At 36.0% G+C, this 22,608-nt stretch overlaps 1 long non-coding RNA gene and 1 pseudogene across 3 annotated transcripts; both read left to right on the top strand.

Annotated features, from left to right (window-relative positions):
* Positions 1–535: 535 nt before the first annotated feature.
* LOC148197558 (secreted RxLR effector protein 161 pseudogene) lies at positions 536–1,324 on the top strand (annotated as a pseudogene).
* Positions 1,325–14,110: 12,786 nt separating this feature from the next.
* LOC148197559 (uncharacterized) lies at positions 14,111–21,957 on the top strand. Of its 3 annotated transcripts, none has more exons than XR_015786625.1 (7): positions 14,111–14,455; positions 15,831–16,024; positions 19,645–19,722; positions 20,220–20,583; positions 20,662–20,866; positions 20,982–21,119; positions 21,730–21,957. It is a non-coding gene; the product is annotated as an uncharacterized LOC148197559 (long non-coding RNA). The 3 variants fall into 3 exon arrangements; XR_015786626.1 differs by having other exon boundaries at positions 15,831–15,901; positions 15,978–16,024; positions 20,220–20,866; XR_015786624.1 differs by having other exon boundaries at positions 20,220–20,866.
* Positions 21,958–22,608: the final 651 nt, after the last annotated feature.

The raw sequence follows: 22,608 nt of genomic DNA on the forward strand, positions 1-22,608 counted from the left end.
CTCTCCTGTTTCTAAGAAGGACTCTTTGAGAATTGTTTTGGCTTTGGTGGCTCATTATGATTTAGAGCTTCACCAAATGGATGTAAAGACCGCTTTTCTGAATGGTGACTTAGAAGAGGAAGTTTATATGGACCAACCAGAAGGTTTCACAATAACAGGAAAAGAAAATTTGGTGTGTAAATTGAAGAAATCAATATATGGACTTAAACAAGCTTCCCAACAATGGTATCTAAAATTTAATGATATCATAACTTCATATGGTTTTGTAGAGAACACCGTTGACTGGTGTATATATATGAAGATCAGTGGGAGTAAGTTTGTTATATTGGTTCTATATGTTGACGACATTCTTCTTGCTACTAATGATGTTGGTATGTTACATGATGTAAAGAAGTTTCTCTCTAGCAACTTTGAAATGAAAGATATGAATGAGGCATCTTATGTGATAGGAATAGAAATATTCCGTGATAGATCACAAGGATTGTTAAGTTTGTCTCAAAAAGGCTATATTAACAAAGTGTTAGAGAGATTCAGAATGAAAAAATGTTCTCCTGGAATAGTTCCAATTCAAAAAGGAGACAAGTTTAGTCAAATGCAATGTCCCAAGAATGATTTGGAACGAAAGGCCATGGAGTCTATTCCTTATGCGTCAGTGGTTGGGAGTTTGATGTATGCTCAAACTTGTAGTCGGCCAGATATCAATTTTGCTGTTGGAATGTTAGGCCGATATGAAAGTAATCCCGGAATGGATCACTGGAAAGCCGCAAAGAAAGTTCTTAGGTATTTACAAGGTACCAAAGAATACATGCTCACCTACAGAAGGTCAGATCATCTTGAGATGGTTGGCTGCTCGGATTCAGACTATGCTGGATGTGTGGATTCAAGAAAATCCACATTTGGGTATGTTTATCTATTAGTTGGAGGAGCAATTTCTTGGAAAAGTGCAAAACAATCAATCGTTGCTACTTCCACCATGGAGGCTGAATTCGTGGCATGCTTTGAGGCCACGGTTCATGCTTTGTGGTTGCAAAAATTTGTATCGAGGCTTGGCATTATTGACAGTATTGCTAGGCCGATAAGGATTTATTGTGATAATTCTGCAGCCATCTTCTTCTCTAAAAATGACAAGTACTCAAAGGGTGCTAAACACATGGATTTGAAATACTTGTCGGTCAAAGAAGAAGTGCAGAAACGTAGAGTGTTGATTGAGCATATTGGTACGAATTTGATGATAGCAGATCCGTTAACTAAAGGTCTACCGCCCAAAACTTTTATTGGCCATGTTGAAAGTATGGGCATTATGGATAAGTCAATATTAACATAATGATGTTATCTATCTATATGGATATGTATAGTTATATGCTTGTACTCTCATGCCACTTGTGAATTCAATTAAAGTTATGTTTCTCTTTAATCTATTGTTATCCACATTAAGTTATATACATGTATTATTGATTGTGGTAACATGTTATATCTCTTTTAGAGACATGAAAGTTAAAATATTGATTAAAGTTATGTTGAGTTGGTTTGATTATGTGATACATGGAAGGAATCTTGTCGTTCATGACTTTTGCCCGCCATGATCCACTCATTTCAATTCATATAAGGATGATGACTTGATAATTTTAATGAATGGTGCGCACTTAAAGTTTAGTTTTAGATCTTCAAGTCATCACATGAACAAAGTGGGAGAATGTTAAATTATATTAAGATTTAAGATTGGTTCATGTAATTTAAAGTATAACTTTGATGTACAGATTCTAATGTGATGATTATTAGAATATAATGTATTAAAGTTATAGGGATTATTTTAGAGTTATTAAAATTAATCCCTCTCTTATCACTTGAATAAAGGGCATTTTGGTATTTTATTAAAGTTAATTAAATATCATAAAAGAGGGAAAAGAGGAGTCTACGGTTGACGTAAATGTTTTTGAAAGAAAGAAAGAAAAGGTTATGTTCTCTGAAAAGAAAGAAAACTGAGACTTTGACAGAGATTGACATCCTTCAGAATTTCTATATCATCAAGAAAGCATTAAAGCGAAGTAAGAGAAGGGAGAATGTTTGACAGGAAGAAACTGTCCAATGGATCCATGTAAGTTCTTTTCCACTGTGTATGAGAGAATAGTGAGTATCATGAAAATTCAAGATCCTGTGTGTGTTTTTCATTCGAAAAAAAAAAAAAATCAAAGAATTGCTTACAAGAAAATCATCTTTACTCAATCATGAGTGAGTCCTCATCACTTTATCAAGATTCCTTTTTTCTTAATACTTACATTTTGATTCATAACAACCATTTAACTTAGTACATCACAATTTAAAATAAATTCCCAAATATTGAACTAATTTTTTTTAGTTATATCTTTAAACTAAACTTAAACAATTATTTAAACACAGAAGGAACACAACAAACCTACAACCATCAAGTCATCATAAGAACAAACTCCTTTGTTACTACAAATGTAACTTTAAAATTTAACTATTAATTATACACAAATCCGTCAAAGAGACTGTACAATAATTATACACAATACAACTTAAACATACACCATATATATATATATATATATATATATGGATGGCAAAAAAATCCACGCCTGTGGATATCCGTGAATAAAACCCATGACGAATAGTTATTATCCGTAGATATTTATTATCCGTGGGTAATAGGTAGCGGATCTTTTAATATATATGTATATATAGAGGGGAGAGGAAGGGGGAGGGGGAGTTAAAATAAAAGAAAATTTTTATTCGTTTCCTTACCTTTTTTTTTCCTGCACACATGTATTTATATTTGCTCGTATACATAATACATTATTTATTTGATTCCATACAATATTAATTAGAACAATATTTTATTTCATTTTGTTATATATTTACTTTGATATTACAATAAAATATTAGTAAAAGAAAAAGACAATATTACTGTTCTCATCTTTTTCAACGGATTCAATTTTACTTTATACATATTTGGTGTTGTAAGTACTGTGAGTTTTATATATCAAAATTAAAAGTATATCTAAAAAACATCTAAATTAATATTAAGTGGATGCTCATCATATTTTGTTCTTTTTCAATTAATTATATAATATATTCTTATTTTTATCAATTTAAATATTTTAATCCATTTGTTTTTTACACTTTTGTGAGAAAAGTCATATGAACGTAGTCGGTTTTGGTAATCGTTAAATTGGAAGTATGAAAACTAAATTCTAAAACTTTATTTTGTAATATTGTAAAGGAAAATAAATCAAATTGATTTTGAATTTGTCCTTTGACTACCATAACACATGCTATACATAGACCGAAGCTGGAATAGAAACCACCAACTCAAAGTCTAACTCCCTCAGAGGCAACTCCAACCCATCCACACATGTAGATGACACAAAGGAGTGTGTTAATACAGAGTCAAACAAAATTTTAAACATCTACGTTTATGTAACAACTGTGCATCATTAGCATGCACAAACATCTCCCTTTTTTCCAACCTCAAGAGCTCAACTTCTCTTGCAAACTAATTCTTCTACGTATACACTTCCAAATGTCTACTGGTTACAAAACTTATACTCTACCGATGACCTCTTATCTATCCTTATTTCCCCAAACTTTTACAATTAAGATAGGAAATTATATATCTTTGATTTAGTCACGACCCTCGTCACTCCATCAATATTCTTTCTTTTTTAATACTTTTAGTTTCATAAACCATATCTGCATTCTAATCATAAACACTAATACATACAAAATAAACACGACAAACCCATTACTGTCAAGTCATCCTTAATACAAATTGCTTTAATACAAAAAAATGTAACAACCCAAATATAGCAGATAATTTCTATCAAATAGGGTACTACATAATCATGTCAAAGCACACAATTATAGATAGATAAATGGTTATATAATGTATAGTTTCCCATATGAAAAACTTTGTATCATATTATTTCAAAAGAAATAGAGATTGTATTATACCTGATGACTGATCGACTAAGGAGAATCCGAGGCCAAAACAGGCAACCGACCGACTGTCAAACAAAGACTAATCAGGAAACGTAAATATCATTAATGGCCATATTAAATGCGAATATACGTTATTTATGAGTGATTGACAGGTCATATTGCAGAAGAATATGATATTAATTGACGATTACCAAATATTAGCAAGTATTATTGGATTTATTGTCAGATCAAATATGGATTAATGAGCTTGATTGTTATAAGCCCTATAAATATAAGGCTAAACACCCAGGTAAAGACACCTTGTTCCATGATAATAAAATATAGACCATTTGATAAAATCGCTCCTAACTTGAGCGTCGGAGTGCCTTTTGCAGGTACGTCCCCCTCTTGCCCAAAGTGACAACCAATCAACCTAAACTGGAACGTACAAGCGGAATACACAAGTTGAAGGTTAGTGTCTCGGTTTCACAAACCCCACTCCCCACACCGAAACATTTTGGCGCCCACCGTGGGGCCAAGGCTTGAAGACACCCAATGGTGACCACAATAAATATGGAAGAATAGAGCACCAGGGATTTGATCAAAGAGTTACAAGCCCAGATTGAGACACAGACACAGACCATACAAGCGCAGGCGCACGCACAACAAGAGATGCAGCAGAGTCATGCAGAGGAGATGGTGGCGCTAAGGGCCGAACGGGTCCCTCTCAAACGGTCCGCCTCGAATCGGGAGAATGACAACGAAGCAAGCCATAATCACACCAACCCGAACGGTCAGGGTAGAAGGGAACCAACACCCTTGCATACCGTTCGGCCTACCAGTTTACTTCCCTTTACGGCGACTGTTGAGAGGGTCGCACCTCCCAACAAAAGCTGTGCATAAAAGAATGCAGTATAGTGCTAGGAAGTGACTCCTAGGTCGTCTCTCAAGGACCAAATTGGGTTCAGTCTCAGATCAAACACATTGTGGGGGGGTTTTGTGAATGCAGATGAACTAAATTAAAATGTGAATGTGAACACGGAAAGAAACGAAGAATTAAAATGATTGGTCTAAGCTAACATCACAACTAAATTAAGAAAACTTGTATGACCCTCTTGAAAAGAAGTAGCTAAATAAAAATAAAAAAAACGCAGAAGTTGGAGATGAAATGCAACGCGTCAGCTAACAAATTAGTTACACATTGCAGCGGAAATAAATCTTAAATGCATAGCTGGAATAAAAGAAGCAACATTTGGTAATAAATGAAAGGCACAATGTAACTTTGAATAAAACTTCAATGCAAAAGTGTGTGAGCTCCTCATCAAAATCACCGTGTGAACACTTCTTCCAGCCGTGAGTCACCATGTGCTTCCACTACCTAGGCTTTATTCCTAAAACCGTGACACCTACTTAAGTCCACTCTTCACTTTCATTTTTTTTTTATTCATGATATGTGTCCTACTTCTAGATGATCCCACTGTAACACCAATGCTGAAAGTAAGCTATGTGCTTCTAAAAAAGAAAACAATAAGGGAATTAAAAACAGCGTGCAGAGCTTCAAAAATTAAAATTGTTTCCCATGAATCACCGTTCCATTTCTTCTTCCAGCCGCTTCTTTATTCTCCAAGTCATTCTCTATTAACGTGCTGCACATCACACCTTCTCCAGCTCCTTGCCAATCTTCCGTGGGACACCTCATGCTTCCAGCTCCACCTTTGCTTCCAACACGATGGCAGCGCTTGAAGATTTGCACCATTCAACACCGCTTCATTCGTGCAGTCCCATAATGAAGCATTACTGGACTAAAGCTTCCCAAGATGAAATCGGCGTCGCTTGCTTCTTCCGTGAAATTGAATCAGCACCCCCATCCATTCTCGTGCATCACTTCTCCATTCCCTCTTTGCTTCGTCCCAACAAAAACTCCAGCAGCGTGAATTTAAATCATTTCACTCTCAACGCTGCTTGCAGCCGTGCAGCAGTGTGCTTCTTCCACCAACCAAACCGTGCAGCAAAGAAAATAAAATTCTACTCACCAGCCAAGATGAAAATGATTCACCGAATGCACCTCACAGGTCCTGGAATCAGCACATCCTATTCTAAAAAAAATATGAGATGAAAGCATTGTTCTTTTTCAATTGAAATCAGGACATGTGCCTCTGTACAAGCAGTAAAAAGAAAACGAGAGCTTCTATTCTTCTATGAAAAATGAATGGACCGTGACAGCTTTTGAATCAAGAAGACAAAAAATAGTGCTCAATCCATTTTCCAGAAGACAGCGTGAATCTTACATTTTTAAAAACGTTCAAAACAAAAAGCCCCCTAAAAAAAACCAAAACCGAGAGCTCCCCTAGTGAGTGGCGGCTAGGGCCTTTCTAAGGGCCGTGTGTCACTTTGTTTTAGGGTAGGGTCCACACAAATAAAACCCTAGGGTGCCAAGTCATTAATTTCTAATTTTGGGTCTAATCTAATTTACCAAAAATTGACCCAAAATATAAAAGTTGATACAGAAATTTTAAACTACTGAATTACAATTTAATTAATTCTAAAATGTCTGTCTGGAGAGTCTTGAATTTATTTGGCATTCTTCCTGATGTCCCAAAATGTAATTCCGAAATTTTCCTGCACTTCAAAAATGCACTTAATCAGCTCAGAAAATCCAAATTAGCACAATTACAAATTTCCGACCAAATTAAGCAGAATTCGGAAAACGGGGGAAATAACAAACAATTAAACACAATTCCCTGGTTTATTTAAGTGCAATAAACTAAATATAATTCAAGAAATAACGACTCATCAAAATAGACCACACTTAGTCTTTTGCACTCCTGGGCAAAACCAAGACGAAAACCAGGGAACTACTCAAACATCAGGGAGTTGACACAGACTCGACAGACAGACAACAAAGACTCCAAAATAGAAACACAGTTGCACAATTCTCACGAAATCCGGACAGTAAAAGGTATAGGCAGAATCCAACACAGAGTCAACGAAAGCAGATACTCAAAGAATCATCCAAACAATTTAGTACAAGGAAAGCAGTCAATCATCCAAGCAATTCAAGACATGGCAAAATGATTATTCAGCTCAAGAGGTGAATCAAAAGCAACAGAGCCTCACAGATGCACACAATCAGTGTTTCTCTCAAGTGTTTAAGGTAAATCAATGTCACTCAATGCACTCAAGAAAACAAACACAAATAGACTTGGCAAGCCTCTAATATCAACACTCAAAATACATGCATGTTCAAATCAAAAGGTCTTTTCATGGTTGTAATGGGGCCAAGGACAAGGGAGGGTATATTTGGATAAGAAGCTACAAACCATAAGGAACAGAGGAGCAATGGGGAACAAGTGTAAACACATTCAAACACACCCACAACCTCTAATACCATCCTCTTCTTGACTCCATTATCCACAATTATTCCCACAAATTTTTTTATTATTATTATTTTTTTTTTCACTATTTTTCTGCTCTCTTTTTTTTTTCATCCTGTCTCTTTTCTTTTCTCCCTTTTCAAAACAAAACTGTAAAAGACAAGATACACATATATTTACCAAAACAAAACAAGAGAGGAACCAACTAGCCAACTCATCAGAAACCCCCAAGAGACCACACTTGTTCCCAAAACACTTCCAAAGCTCCAAAATTCCCTAAGGTTAAGGTAATCATTGTTTTTCACTGAGGGCTAGTGTATGAGCTTCAAAACAAGGAAATGGTGGAAAGTATAGGCTAAAAGGGTTTTCAAAGGATTAGAACAAGGTGAGCTTATTTGGCTAGAGAGGCTCAAGAACAAAACTGCCTTTATCACTTCCAAACATGCATATCAATCAAGAATTATCAACAAGAGTCAAGCCAAGGCATATGTGCAAGCAATCAAGAGACATATCACACACAAGAAAGAACATAAAGTGGCTCAAATTCTCACACAGGGCATTTGTGTCACAATCAATTCAACTCTCAAACATCATGATCATCTCCCAAGCAAAGAAAAGCAAGGAATCCAACATCTCAGAGTATCAATGAAGTGAAGGAAAACTGACAACCTAACCACAATCCAGAATTCACAAAAAGCATGCAAAACTGTACACAAGACACAACAAAAACTGCCTAGAAAAGAAAAAAAAAAATTTAACACGAAAAACAAAAACTAACAAAGAAAAATCAGAATCTCCCCCAATAGACCACACTTAAACTACACAGTGTCCTCAATGTGTCATAAGCATAAGATCAGAAATCAGAACAATCAACAAATCATGGACAAGTGCAATAAAAGTAGGGAAAGGGGAAGAAAAGAGAAGGAAAACTCCCCTGATCATGGTGGCAGTTGCCAATTTTGGACTTGCAGGGGGATGTCTTCCACCATTGGATCCAGCAAGGAAGTTTTGAGGAAGAATTGCTTCATCCTCCAAATTTGATCTAGCAGGGAGATATCATCCACAGCTGGATCTAAGAAGCAAAGATTGTTGATGAGCAGGTTCAGCTGGTGCCTATTGATCTTAAAGCTTTTGTCAGTGTTAGCACCTTTATCTTCCAGCATGGGTGCATGTTGGTCAAATTCATTTGTACCTCCTGCAATAGGGTTAGTGCAATGTGGTTCCAAAGAAATAACATGCAGGGGTATAACACCCAAATTATCATATTGAACCTCAGATACATCCTCAGAACATGAATCAATTTCAAAATCACAAGCAATATCAATAACAGACTCAGATTCATGTTCAGTGCATTGAGAATAAACATTCGGATGTGATATCAAAAAGTGGTTCTCATCATGCACAGAGGGAGAATTAAAAACATGCTCAGCAACAATATGATCATCAATAACATACCCATCAACATCATAATCATGGACAGCATAGTCAAAATTAGGTATGTTTTCCTCCACTTCCCTAAAGATCGGAAAAGTGGTGGAAGATGAAAATTGTCTACCTGATTCAAAATTACTGCTTATACCTACCTGGTCCTCAAGATCTTCAGCAGTCTCCTCAGGTGCAAGAGTAGGGACATAGGACGATGGGAAAGTAGGTGGCGCAACAGTAAGCTCATGACTCTTCTCCCCATCTTCTATGTTAATGCCACTATCATCATCATCTGGAATCTGAACAATCTGAAATGGTAACTCTGAATCTTGAGACTGTTCCTCAGTGAGTTGAGTGGCCATCTGCCCTATCTGATCAGTCATACTCTGAATGGCAGCTCCTATTTCTTGCTGGAACTGCATGTTCTCTTGCCGAAACTGAAGGTTCTGCATGGTCATCTGCTCCACCAACTCCTTCAATGTAGGCTCAGAAGTAGAAGGCTGAGGAGCTATTTCGGCAGGAGCACTATACTGCTGACTCTCGTATTGCTGGACTGGTGGAGGCATAAAAGTAATCTGGAATGGCGGTTCTTGGTATTGATGCTGTGGAGCATCATACCATCCTGAGGTAGGGTCATTCCATCCAAGACCGTTGCTGTAAGCATATTGCACAGGGGAAAATTTGCTCAAAAATTGATGCTCAAGATATCCCCAATCGGTAACGGATCTCAGAGGAAGAGAGTCATTCCAATCCTTAGCTGCTCCTTGTAATGAATGCGGAAATGCGCTCAAGAAAATGTAATCAAGAGGGACATCTGGAGGCTTCATTGAAGAGCACATGATGTGGAGCTCCTCCAAATGTCTGTGTGGGCATTCTCCTGCAAAACCATGAAACTTAGGCAGCAAATGTATCAGTCCAGGGGTGAGATCACAATGAAGATCATCCTCCTTAAGTGAAACCGGCTCACAAAGAGCACTCTCAGAAATTAGAGGATGAGTCGTATTGCTCTCAACACAGAAATCAGCAGAATATGAATTACAATCAGAGTAACATGCATAAGGAGAATCATAATCAGAGACAATAGCAAAACAAGCAGTATTCACGAAATCAGAATAGGTAGACATGGGAAAAGAAAAATACTACAAATTACGAAACAAATAAAACACAACACATCTATACATGCAAAACGCACACACAGAACAGAACATCACATCACATCACAACACAAACACAACACACACAAACACAACAAAAACCTAAGACTGAACCATTGGTCCCCGGCAACGACGCCATTTTGTTGAGAGGGTCGCACCTCCCAACAAAAGCTGTGCATAAAAGAATGCAGTATAGTGCTAGGAAGTGACTCCTAGGTCGTCTCTCAAGGACCAAATTGGGTTCAGTCTCAGATCAAACACATTGTGGGGGGGTTTTGTGAATGCAGATGAACTAAATTAAAATGTGAATGTGAACACGGAAAGAAACGAAGAATTAAAATGATTGGTCTAAGCTAACATCACAACTAAATTAAGAAAACTTGTATGACCCTCTTGAAAAGAAGTAGCTAAATAAAAATAAAAAAAACGCAGAAGTTGGAGATGAAATGCAACGCGTCAGCTAACAAATTAGTTACACATTGCAGCGGAAATAAATCTTAAATGCATAGCTGGAATAAAAGAAGCAACATTTGGTAATAAATGAAAGGCACAATGTAACTTTGAATAAAACTTCAATGCAAAAGTGTGTGAGCTCCTCATCAAAATCACCGTGTGAACACTTCTTCCAGCCGTGAGTCACCATGTGCTTCCACTACCTAGGCTTTATTCCTAAAACCGTGACACCTACTTAAGTCCACTCTTCACTTTCATTTTTTTTTATTCATGATATGTGTCCTACTTCTAGATGATCCCACTGTAACACCAATGCTGAAAGTAAGCTATGTGCTTCTAAAAAAGAAAACAATAAGGGAATTAAAAACAGCGTGCAGAGCTTCAAAAATTAAAATTGTTTCCCATGAATCACCGTTCCATTTCTTCTTCCAGCCGCTTCTTTATTCTCCAAGTCATTCTCTATTAACGTGCTGCACATCACACCTTCTCCAGCTCCTTGCCAATCTTCCGTGGGACACCTCATGCTTCCAGCTCCACCTTTGCTTCCAACACGATGGCAGCGCTTAAAGATTTGCACCATTCAACACCGCTTCATTCGTGCAGTCCCATAATGAAGCATTACTGGACTAAAGCTTCCCAAGATGAAATCGGCGTCGCTTGCTTCTTCCGTGAAATTGAATCAGCACCCCCATCCATTCTCGTGCATCACTTCTCCATTCCCTCTTTGCTTCGTCCCAACAAAAACTCCAGCAGCGTGAATTTAAATCATTTCACTCTCAACGCTGCTTGCAGCCGTGCAGCAGTGTGCTTCTTCCACCAACCAAACCGTGCAGCAAAGAAAATAAAATTCTACTCACCAGCCAAGATGAAAATGATTCACCGAATGCACCTCACAGGTCCTGGAATCAGCACATCCTATTCTAAAAAAAATATGAGATGAAAGCATTGTTCTTTTTCAATTGAAATCAGGACATGTGCCTCTGTACAAGCAGTAAAAACCAAAACCGAGAGCTCCCCTAGTGAGTGGCGGCTAGGGCCTTTCTAAGGGCCGTGTGTCACTTTGTTTTAGGGTAGGGTCCACACAAATAAAACCCTAGGGTGCCAAGTCATTAATTTCTAATTTTGGGTCTAATCTAATTTACCAAAAATTGACCCAAAATATAAAAGTTGATACAGAAATTTTAAACTACTGAATTACAATTTAATTAATTCTAAAATGTCTGTCTGGAGAGTCTTGAATTTATTTGGCATTCTTCCTGATGTCCCAAAATGTAATTCCGAAATTTTCCTGCACTTCAAAAATGCACTTAATCAGCTCAGAAAATCCAAATTAGCACAATTACAAATTTCCGACCAAATTAAGCAGAATTCGGAAAACGGGGGAAATAACAAACAATTAAACACAATTCCCTGGTTTATTTAAGTGCAATAAACTAAATATAATTCAAGAAATAACGACTCATCAGCGACCATCATGCAAACTCCAATGCCAGAAAAAACTCTGCCCATATTGGATAAGTATGATGGTTCAACCGATTCGGACAATCACTTAAGGACGTTCGGTAATGCAATGACATTTTATACCAACAACGACCCGGTCATGTGCAGAGCCTTATCATTATCACTCAAGGAAGAGGCATTGTAATGGTATAACACTCTTCCTCCCAACACAGTGGATTGCTTCGCCATTGTGGAAACCCTCTTTAGAAGGCAATACGCCTCCAATCGAAAATGGGAGATAAGATCGACGAATTTAGTAAACACTAAGCAGGAGAGAGGAGAAACTTTGAAGGCCTTTATGAAAAGGTATACTGAAACCGCAAGGCGAGTTAAAGAGGTCAATCACTCTTTTATCATCAACAATTTGTCTTCACGTCTGAGACCAGAGTATTTTGCGGAAAAGTTGTATGCGCGGCCACCAAAGACTATGAAGGAGCTTCAGGAGAGAGTAGCTGAGTTCATCCGTATGGAAGAAATGCAAATTTCGCAGAGGAAGCGACAACAAGGAGCCGATGTAGGTGGAGGCAGAAGGGACGGCAAACGATCGTTCGAAAATAATGATAAAAGTGGGGAGCTTCCCCGAACATTTAAGTTTAATCATTATACAACCCTCAACTCACCTAGGGCAAAAGTTCTCGAAGAAGCCCTCAACGCAGAACTTCTCGCACCACGGAGGAAACCATCTCCAAAAAATGCAGACGAAAGGAAGAGCTGCCGTTTCCATCAGAACCATGGACATACTACAGAAGAAATCATTACGCTGAAAAATGAGATAGAAAATCTCATTCGAGCGGGACATCTTAGTAGGTATGTTAAGGAAGCAAGAAGCAGCCGCCCCAGGGAAGGATATTTGCGGAGAAGCCCCGAACGGGCGCATAGGAAGGACGAGCGGAGGCGGAGCTATAGCTGCGGTCCAAGTCGTCATCGTGAACGATCAGTCCGTGGATTTATAAATTGAGGAGAAGCATCCAAAACTTTATTAATGTCATGTTTAAATTCAATTTCATTTGATTTAGATTACTGTTCTTGTCTTATGCTTTCACTATGGAATAAATTAAACCTAGCATTTCATGATCAGTCACTGGTTGCTAACTTTGTTAAAGTTCATGTTCAATGATGAAGTCTCTCAAGAAGAGTTTGAAGACAAAGACCAAGCGGTAAATCCCGCTCGGCCAAGAGGTAAACTCCTCTCGTTGAAATTAAAGACCAAGAGGTAAATCCCTCTTGGTTGAGAGGTAAATTCCTCTCGTCAAGATTGAAGACAAAGACTGAGGGGTAAATCCCACTCGACCGAGAGGTAAACTCCTCTCGTTGAAATTAAAGACCAAGAGGTAAATCCCTCTCGTCAAGATTGTAGACAAAGACCGAGCGGTAAATCCCACTCGGCCGAGAGGTAAACTCCTCTCGTTGAAACCGTTCGACTCAAATAAGATACAACAACCTCCCTCAAAATCATAAGTCCTATAGTTAACCTCAACTAAAGCTGCACGGTTAACTTGGACTTGGGGGACTTAATGTACTATACTCGGTGACCGATCGACTAAGGAGAATCCGAGGCCAAAACAAGCAACCGACTGTCAAACAAACACTAATCAGGAAAGGTAAATATCATTAATGGCCATATTAAATGCGAATATACGCTATTTATGAGTGATTGACAGGTCATATTGCAAAAGAATATGATATTAATGGACGATTAACAGGTATTAGCAAGTATTATTGGATTTATTGCCAGATCAAATATGGATTAATGTGCTTGATTGCTATAAGCCCTATAAATATAAGGCTAAACGCCGAGGTAAAGACACCTTGGTCCATGATAATAAAATATAGACCATTTGATAAAACCGCTCCTAACTTGAGCATCGGAGTGCCTTTTGCAGGTACCTTCCCCTCTTGCCCAAAGTGACAACCAATCAATCTAAACTGGAACGTACAAGCGGAATACACAAGTTGAAGGTTAGTGTCTTGGTTTCACAAACCCCACTCCCCACACCGAAACAGAGACCAAACTATAACATGCACCAGTGAAAAATATATTTTTTATAGCAAATTTTTACATCTGTTGAGATCTATCATGTATAAAAAGTGGTGCGGTGGCATTATCGTAAATAAGAAAAATTTTTCTACACCGATTTTACTAAAAACAGATATAAAAATTGGTGTGATGGCAAAATTGTAATAAAATATAAATAATTGTATACTTATTAAACTTAGAGCCAATGATGATTATTTTTCTATAACTATTAGATGTTATAACTGGTTTAGATTACTCCACATTCCACTTCCCTTTTTCTATTTCCCAACTCACTTTTTCTATTCTACAAACGTTATCGTTCTACAAATGTTCTCCTTCTCCTTCACTCCTTCACATTTTTCTTCATTGTCGTTCAGTCGTGCATTGTTGTTGTTCACTCGTTCGACGGTTGACGTTCTTCTCGTGCAATCGTTATCTCGTTGCCATTGTTGAAGCTTTCGCCGAGGTGGTTGGTTGAAGCTATTGTTCGTCGTTGTGAAGCCCTCATTGTGGTTGGTTCTATAGTGCTTCGCTTTCGTGGTGGTGCGTTTGGCCTTCATCACGTGGTTTGCCGGGTTTCCAACAACAACAAGGTAAGCCATTGTGCTTGTTGTTTTGTGAAAAGAACTCCTCAGTTTTGCTCGTTGCCATTGTTTTTTCGGTGAAGTTTAATATGAATATTATGTTTGTTGTTTTGTGAAAATAATTACTCAATTTGGGGGCTATGGCAAACTTGGCAGTTTTGGTATAACAAAAGAAATTGTTGCAATGTTTGGTATATGTTTTGAGTTTAACGTAGATTTGATTAGGAAGATGCTAGAAAATTTGGCATGGACGTTAGAAACAGGGGAATATACAGATCATAAATACATCTGACATGGTTATCTCTCAAATTAACCAAAACTTTAACAAACAATTTATCAGATGAAACAGGATTACTACTTGTATTTAAACTCTCCTCTATTATCATAATGGAAAGCCTGAACTAGTAATATATTATTAAAAAGTTAAAAAAAATGTGTTTAGTACATAACATGATTATAAGAAAAAACACCATAGTTTAGATTCATTTCAACTGTGTAAAAAATGCATTACCATTAAATCCAGTTACCTGATGTTCATGAAGAGTGAACTAGGAAAGTCTTCAACCGCCAAAGAATGGTTTTGTAGAAATATCAATTATGCATAGTAATTTACGGGTTTGTTATAACCTTTAAAAATTTGAAAGATTTAGTAAGTAATATCAAGTTCATTTCTTCAGCCTGAATTTAGGCTACTTGAACATTAATATCTTTGGAAACCACTTTGTAAAAATAAAGTGTTCAATTCTTGAATAAAGACCCTAAAATTACAGCAACTTTGTAATTTTTTGGCACGGACAAAAATTTCTACAATTGGTTAACCATAAAAGACATTAAGCTTTTTAACTCTTTACAAAGAAACAAATGTGACCACTCATACATGGAGGAGAAACAACAAAAAATTAATATGCTATTGGAGAAAAGGAGCAACAAAAAGGGAAAGAAGGGCAAGAAGGAGAAAATTGTCTATACTTGCAAAATGGACAAAAGGTTCTCCATGAAGTAAGCCAAGAATCCACACATGCATCCTGAAACTCTGCCAATATATAATCAGGAGAAAAAAATTAATATAATATATGTAACAATCAAAACTTATCATGCACATTATGCAAGTATGTAAGTAATAACTTCAGTAGACTAAGACTAACAGAATCAAGAACATGGTCTAGAAACCAAAATACAAAGAGCAGAAGTAGGTAATGTAATTAACTTCTTTTTTTTAAAAGGTGTGCTTTAGGATGACAACCAGTTTTAATCTGGTGCATTATGATGCACATATGCAGTTTTAGAATTCATAGAGCCACACATAAGGTCCATCTAATTAGAGTTGAAAATAGTGTGGTGTTAAAAAGTTCTGGTAACTTCAATTTTTACTTATTTTTTACAGGTTGGAGATTCCAGGTTTGAAGGTTGTGAGCGTGTGCGATATACAGGGAGCAACTCCTACAACTCAGAGAGGTATTTTTTATGTTATTGCTGCTTTAGTGTTATGGTTAATTAATTATACTTTTTCCTATTTACTTTAATGTTGTAGCTGAACTTTTTGGTGAAGATCAAAGTTGGGCCCGCCCAGAAAGTAAGGTGAGTGTGTTTTCTGTCTCCTATTTGTGCTGTTAACTAATACCCTATTCTTCCTCCATCTTTTTGGTAAATTGATTAATGCACTTGATTAAAGCTGATTTATTTTTTGGGGTGAACATAATAGTATCTTGCAGTGATTCATCAGTGATCAAGGAATGGTAAAATGTCTAATTGAGTGTGTGATGCTGATATTTCTATTATTTTTTTTATTAGTTCAATTAATTTGTATCATTTTAATGAATTTAATTTGTGATATTGTTACAATTGTAAATTTAACTATTCAAATTGTGTAATGATGTATATAATATCTTATGCAACCCTCACATTAATTTCAAAATCGACATTCTGAGCCACATAATCGTATTAGTTTTGTTAGGTATTCTGAATGGTTTTTACTCAAAATAAATAAATATGAAGAATGGTGATGCTTGGGTGAAGAGGAAGAGGTTTTTTGAACAATTCAAGGTGTAACATCCCAAAAATACAGTAATAAACCATATAATAGAATAATTACATTTAATAATAATTCAGTTCAGTCTTACACTAAACAGCGTACGCTTGAGGCGGAACGACATTACATAAAGTTTCAAAAGTAAGCTGTACAAGATTTAGGGAAAACATGACCGAACGGCTTAAAAATCCAGATACCGAACGATCAGATAGCAAACGAAAGAGAGGAGGTGATCGAACGATCACCTCATACTAAACTACTAGTTATCAACCGAACCTCCTACGGCTCGACCTTTACTTCCACTTCGACTAAGTTCTCCTCTTCTAGCGCCTCTTCCAGCAGCGCATCTCCATCTGCTCACATCCACACGGATGATCATTGCAATGACAAGACGAACGCACAAGACGAGACACCACAAGGAAAAACACAGGGTAAGCTTATATAATTTAATTCATACATCAACATATAAATTAAACAATCCAACACACAAGAACATTTCAACGTACGTATCATACAAAGCCTATCACTAGACTGACCGTCCGGACTGTATGAAATCTGTGTAGCTACAGGCGTTCGTGCACCCGGGTGATGTAGTAACTGGGATACACTCAACAACTGCCACCCGAGGTTAGCCCTATCTGTCCAAAGTACCCCTAAGGACTAGGACCTCCTGCCGTTCCCACACATGACTTACCCTCTTCTACGTGAAGACGAGTACTCACGGAACATCAGGATGAACGACCAGCTTAGCATGCCCATAGTCATACTTTACAATTTCCAACATTCATACATGAGTCGTTCCTCCCCGGAACGCTCGTCCATAATTCACAACATTTCCAAATCACATTTTCTTCATCTTTCCTTAATAAATATCTCGGTGAACTATCTCGTACAAAGGTTCCAACAAACTTTAAAATGACGAACGTTCAACCCGAATTTAAAAACTGGGCCGAACATATAGAGCGAGACCGGGAGATCTTCAAATTTGGGAATAGATTAAGACCGAGGGTTTACATCGGTCTTAAGAAAGATAGCGAGCACAATAATATATATTCCAAGGACGAATGGGACGAACGTCAATTTCGACATTGAGTCAATTAGATGAACTGACTCTTGAGAACTCACTCAGAACATTAAAATACTAACCAAGAACGTGGACTCTAGGGTGAAGCAAATGAATAAGGATATTTTAAGGCATCTAAAAACTGGTACTTAGGGTGATTCACATGAAGAAAACCAAACACTTGTGTTTGATTGAGTTTAGTATCAAGAAATCAAAATGTCAGTCAAAAACTGAACACTATAGAAGGCGAACCCTAGAGGGCTTAAACGAATGCTCATATTAAAATTAACTTAAGGAGATGGAACAAGTGCCTGGTGTAAGACCGAGCACTACTCAGTACGAGTGCTTGGTGTAAGACCGAGCACCAATAAATTTAACATAAAAGGGCTTGATAAACATAGTACGATAATATTGAAGTAGTGTTTACGAACTATAAAATATACAATCATATATATATACTTAGATTTATAACCGAACGTTAATACTCAACTATGCTTGGCCGAACGCTCATGCATAGTATTCTGAAGTGAAGACGCTCGTCCTCAACTAGGATTCTTCCCAAATGAAAGAATCCACTACAAATCTAACTTCACTAGAAAACCGAACGGTCAAGGACCGTTTAGTAACGTACGTACACTTTCTTAAGGGAATTTCTTATCAGAATCAATATTATTCAAATTCAGTTTTTAACATATAGTTTCACACCTTTATACATTCATACCATAATCAATATTTTTCATATCTCATACCATCCAATCATAGAAATTTCATACATTTTATGCACCATAACATAACACCATCATTTTTCATATCCAATCAAGTCAACGAACGTTCATGCAAGACATAGTCATATAAATTAAATTAATAAGCTTCCCTTACCTTTAGTGTGAACGAATGTCCTACAGACCGCAACTCGGTTTTGTCAAACTACGATTCCTTCTACCCTCAACGTTCAACTATTCTTCAAACCAAAATCAAACAACAGACCAAAAGGGTTCAGAATTAAACTAAGGACTCATGCAACCAGAACTTGGTTTGCATGTCCACAAGAACGAACGGCTAAGGGGAAGGAAACTTACCAGCTTCAGAATTCGAAACTGTTCGGTTCAAGTTGAAGCTTGGGACGCCGAGAACGCTTCTACGGTCTCTGAATGATGATCGAAGAAGGGAAAGGGTGAGTTTTCTTAGAGAGAAGCTAGATTTTCTAGTGAGAAGAAGGAGAAAATGAAATATCAGAGTAGTTGGAAGAAGGGTGCATGCAGAGAAGAGTGAGACGAAAGTTTCAGAAAATCATTTTCTTCCCATGTTCAAACGAGCGTCCGCTCTCCTGCCGACACTTGCCTTCCACTATCTGATTTCAGAATCCTAAATGCTTGACACTTGGCGTACGCGTAGAGGGATTTTAGGTGCGTTTTAAATGAGGTCTGACACAAGGAAATAGTTATTTGAATTATTATTTCCATCCATACTATAGATTCAAACTTTCTCATTCCTTACTAAACAAACAATTTCTCTTTTCCTCTAAGCCTTCTTGTTTTCTTTTTTATCTTTCAAGAGAAACAAAAAAATCAAACAACATAAAGGAAAAAATATATATATAACAAAACGACGGTTTTTGCTGCTTACACCTTCATATTACTACTTACATCCTCATATGTGTGGAAAACTTATTCTTAAAATCTTATTCCTGAAATCTTGTTTTTTTATAAATTAGTAATATTTTTTTTATAAAGACATATGCATATGTAATTATATACTTAAATTGATAATGTCATATTTACAATAATTATATTATCAAAAACAACATTTATATAATTATAAGAAATTATTTGTTGTAATGTTTACTAGTTTTAAACTTTAATAAAAGAATTTATCAAATTAAGAATTTAATGAAACAATAAATATAAAGATAAAAAAATCCGTATTTAAAATTAACAAGACATTGGATAAACTGAATCTTGGAAATTCATTTCCAACATAATTTACACTGAAAGTTTGAAGAGGCAAAGATAGGAATCCAATTGCACCCATGAACCAAACTATACTAATACAATTTTTTATTACTTGTATTATTTTTCATGTTGTTAGGTATCTACAATTTTGCAGGCTGTGAAGAAGGGTGATACTATTTTTATTGGTCAATACCTGTTCACTGGAAGTGAAACAACCTCAGTGTGGGTTGAGGTAATACAATCCTGGATGGATTAGTTCTATCTTCAATGCTTCTGCACATAGTTTTTTCTGACTATTTTGGTAATTTTGTTCCATAAACTTGTTCCATAAATTTATTTTAGAAATGCTAGTAATTATTTTCTTAAACTTTCTCCTCCATATTGATAATTGCTGAAGTCTGAGTCTAAATAATATACTTTTTATATTTTCATATAATTCAACATTGCAAAATTGACAAATCATCTTTTTTTACTCCTAAAGATAATATAGTCCAATGTACCAAATCCAACAATTTTGTATATTTTTCAGATTTTTAACACTAGGGAGAACTTATATTTTAGACTTGTAGAATGCTGTTAACAATTACCACCCTCTTATTATATGGGATAACTGTTCCAATAAAAAACTTTCATTTCTCTTGCTATTTACCTTTTTTCTTTAAAAAAAAGGGAAAAGAAAAAAAATTGCATTTCTACGTTTGACTGTTGTAGAGGTGATTGCTTTTCCAGATAACAATGGATCGGAGTTGAATAAATTTGATACGCACAACAAATGAATATGAGAGTGGAGTAGAACAATTTCTTGAATTTGTAAAGATGAATGTTCCAGACAATAATGGAAGATTCTATTGCCCATGTGTTAATTGTTTGAATGAGTGAAAACTACCAGCTGAAGTTATTCGAGAGCATGTTCTATGTGATGGATTCCTAAAGAGCTACACAAAGTGGACATGGCATGGTGAATTAATAGACATGCCAAGTGTAAGTGACTCTCGAGTCCCTGTGCCCACTCTGGATGTTTAGACAGTGGGACAGGCCCTGAAAATTTTATCCTTTTTGGCCTTTTAGATTATCAAGAGCAATTGTAAAGGAGGTAATTGTTTTAATTAGGCACTTTGTTGTTTTTATTGGTAATAATAATCTTTTGTAAGTTTTTAAATATGTATACCAGGTTGAAACACAAGGACAGGAATATATGAATGAATTACTACAACAACCGCCACAACCGCCACACAAATAATTCTAGAACAACTTGATGTGTTGGCAGTCCCTTTCTCCTATATAGTTACAAATGCCTCCTGAAGTCACAAATAGGACATCTTCGCTCTCTTTCTTCATATGTTAGAGGGAAATTTTTGAAATTCTATCTGGCACTGGTATGTTATGTATATTAGTACTACAACTTTGGTTGTTGTAAGTAAATTTCTACATTTATGAAGTTTAAATATATTCAATATTTTATTTTAACATTATTCATTTTTAATGTTTAAGGTATTTACATCGATTGAGCATTGAAAGGAAGAATGATCACATTTATGGTTTTATTAACCCTGTTGCCATTCAAGGAGTTGGGAATAAAGGTGAAGAGGTCCAAAAGTACCTTTTAGAGGCTTTTGTAAACGTAAAAAAGTAAGTTTACTTAGCACCTTATTTACAACAATAAGTATATAATTTTTATTAATAAAATTCTATTTATGTAAATGTTATTTAACACTATTATTGTTTGAATTTGTAGAGGTCACTGACAATTGTTATTAATTCCTCCTCAACAGTTTCTTGTAGTTCTCTTATGTTCATTGCACAAAAAAACCTCACACTTTACACTAATATTGTATGTTTTTTAATAATTTATTTGTTGTGTACAAATAACTGATTTTACTAAGTTCCTTAGGACTCATTTCAATGTACATTGAACTTTATAGAGTGGTTGAGGCATATTCAAGTATGCAGGGAACACATATCGTCTCTAGAAAAAAGTTGCAGTTCATTGCACCAACTATAAGTAGTTAATCTTTCAAACTATAAATACAATTATAAATTTTATGATACTTTATAAATTTAACTTGTATTGCTCACGTCAACCGGGAAGCTTTGAGTGCGAATATTATGTCACGAGGCATATGCAGAAAATTATATCCACAAATGTTGTTGACTAATGAAAATTGGTAACGTGATCATTTTATAACTAAGATCTTAAGCCATTAATATTATCACTTGACTTAAATTATTCATTGTGTAGATATTTGATGACACGTCTCCAATGGAGCAACATGTCATAAAGGATGTTCGAGAGCAGTGGGCTGCATTTCTTTTAACCATTTGTAAATGATTGGATGTTTCAATATTACATTTTGAGTTTAGGAACTATTTTATGTGTAACTATGTTAGGTAAATATCTTTAGAAACTTTGTTAGGTAAATATTATATTTTGATGCGTTAATAGAAACAATATTGATTATTTTACTCATTATTGATGTGTTAGGTAAATCATACTCAATGCAGCCTTAGTGTTGCTCTTCTCTTGCCCCTACATTATCCTCTTATGAAATATATGGTTATAGCAAGCAGATATCAAAACCACAACAAAGCACACATGGTAAGCTAGGTTAAATTTAAATCATACTACTAAGTTTAAAAGTCATACATCTTTTCACAAGCCACACATCACACTCAATCATCAAAGAATAAATAATACAACACATACAAAGACCTTCATGACTTTTTCATACATAGATAAACATTTGACTCGACCATCGAAAGACTAGTATATTAAGTAGAATATGAGACAGTAAACCGATCATAACTCATTCCTATCTCATTGAAGCTATAGTTATATCATGGTCAGACAACACCCCTCCCGAAGACCATAACAAGGTAAATCCTATATATGTGAGATTCAATCTCTTACTAAATCTACAAAAGAGAGAACCTCCATCACATCTCACAACTAAAGTATATTTCTTTATGTGAGTCTAATACTAATATAGTTATAATCTCATTTGAATTATAACATCAATACACTTCACATATCACCACAAATAGTAGTATTCTTACTCTAGGAATCACTACCTTCTCAACCTATATAGTTCATATCACATATCTCATCTCAAACAATCAA

Source organism: Vigna umbellata, chromosome 5 (genome assembly GCF_029865625.1).
Source record: "Vigna umbellata cultivar VRB3 chromosome 5, Vumbellata_1.0, whole genome shotgun sequence".
Lineage (NCBI taxonomy): Eukaryota > Viridiplantae > Streptophyta > Magnoliopsida > Fabales > Fabaceae > Vigna > Vigna umbellata.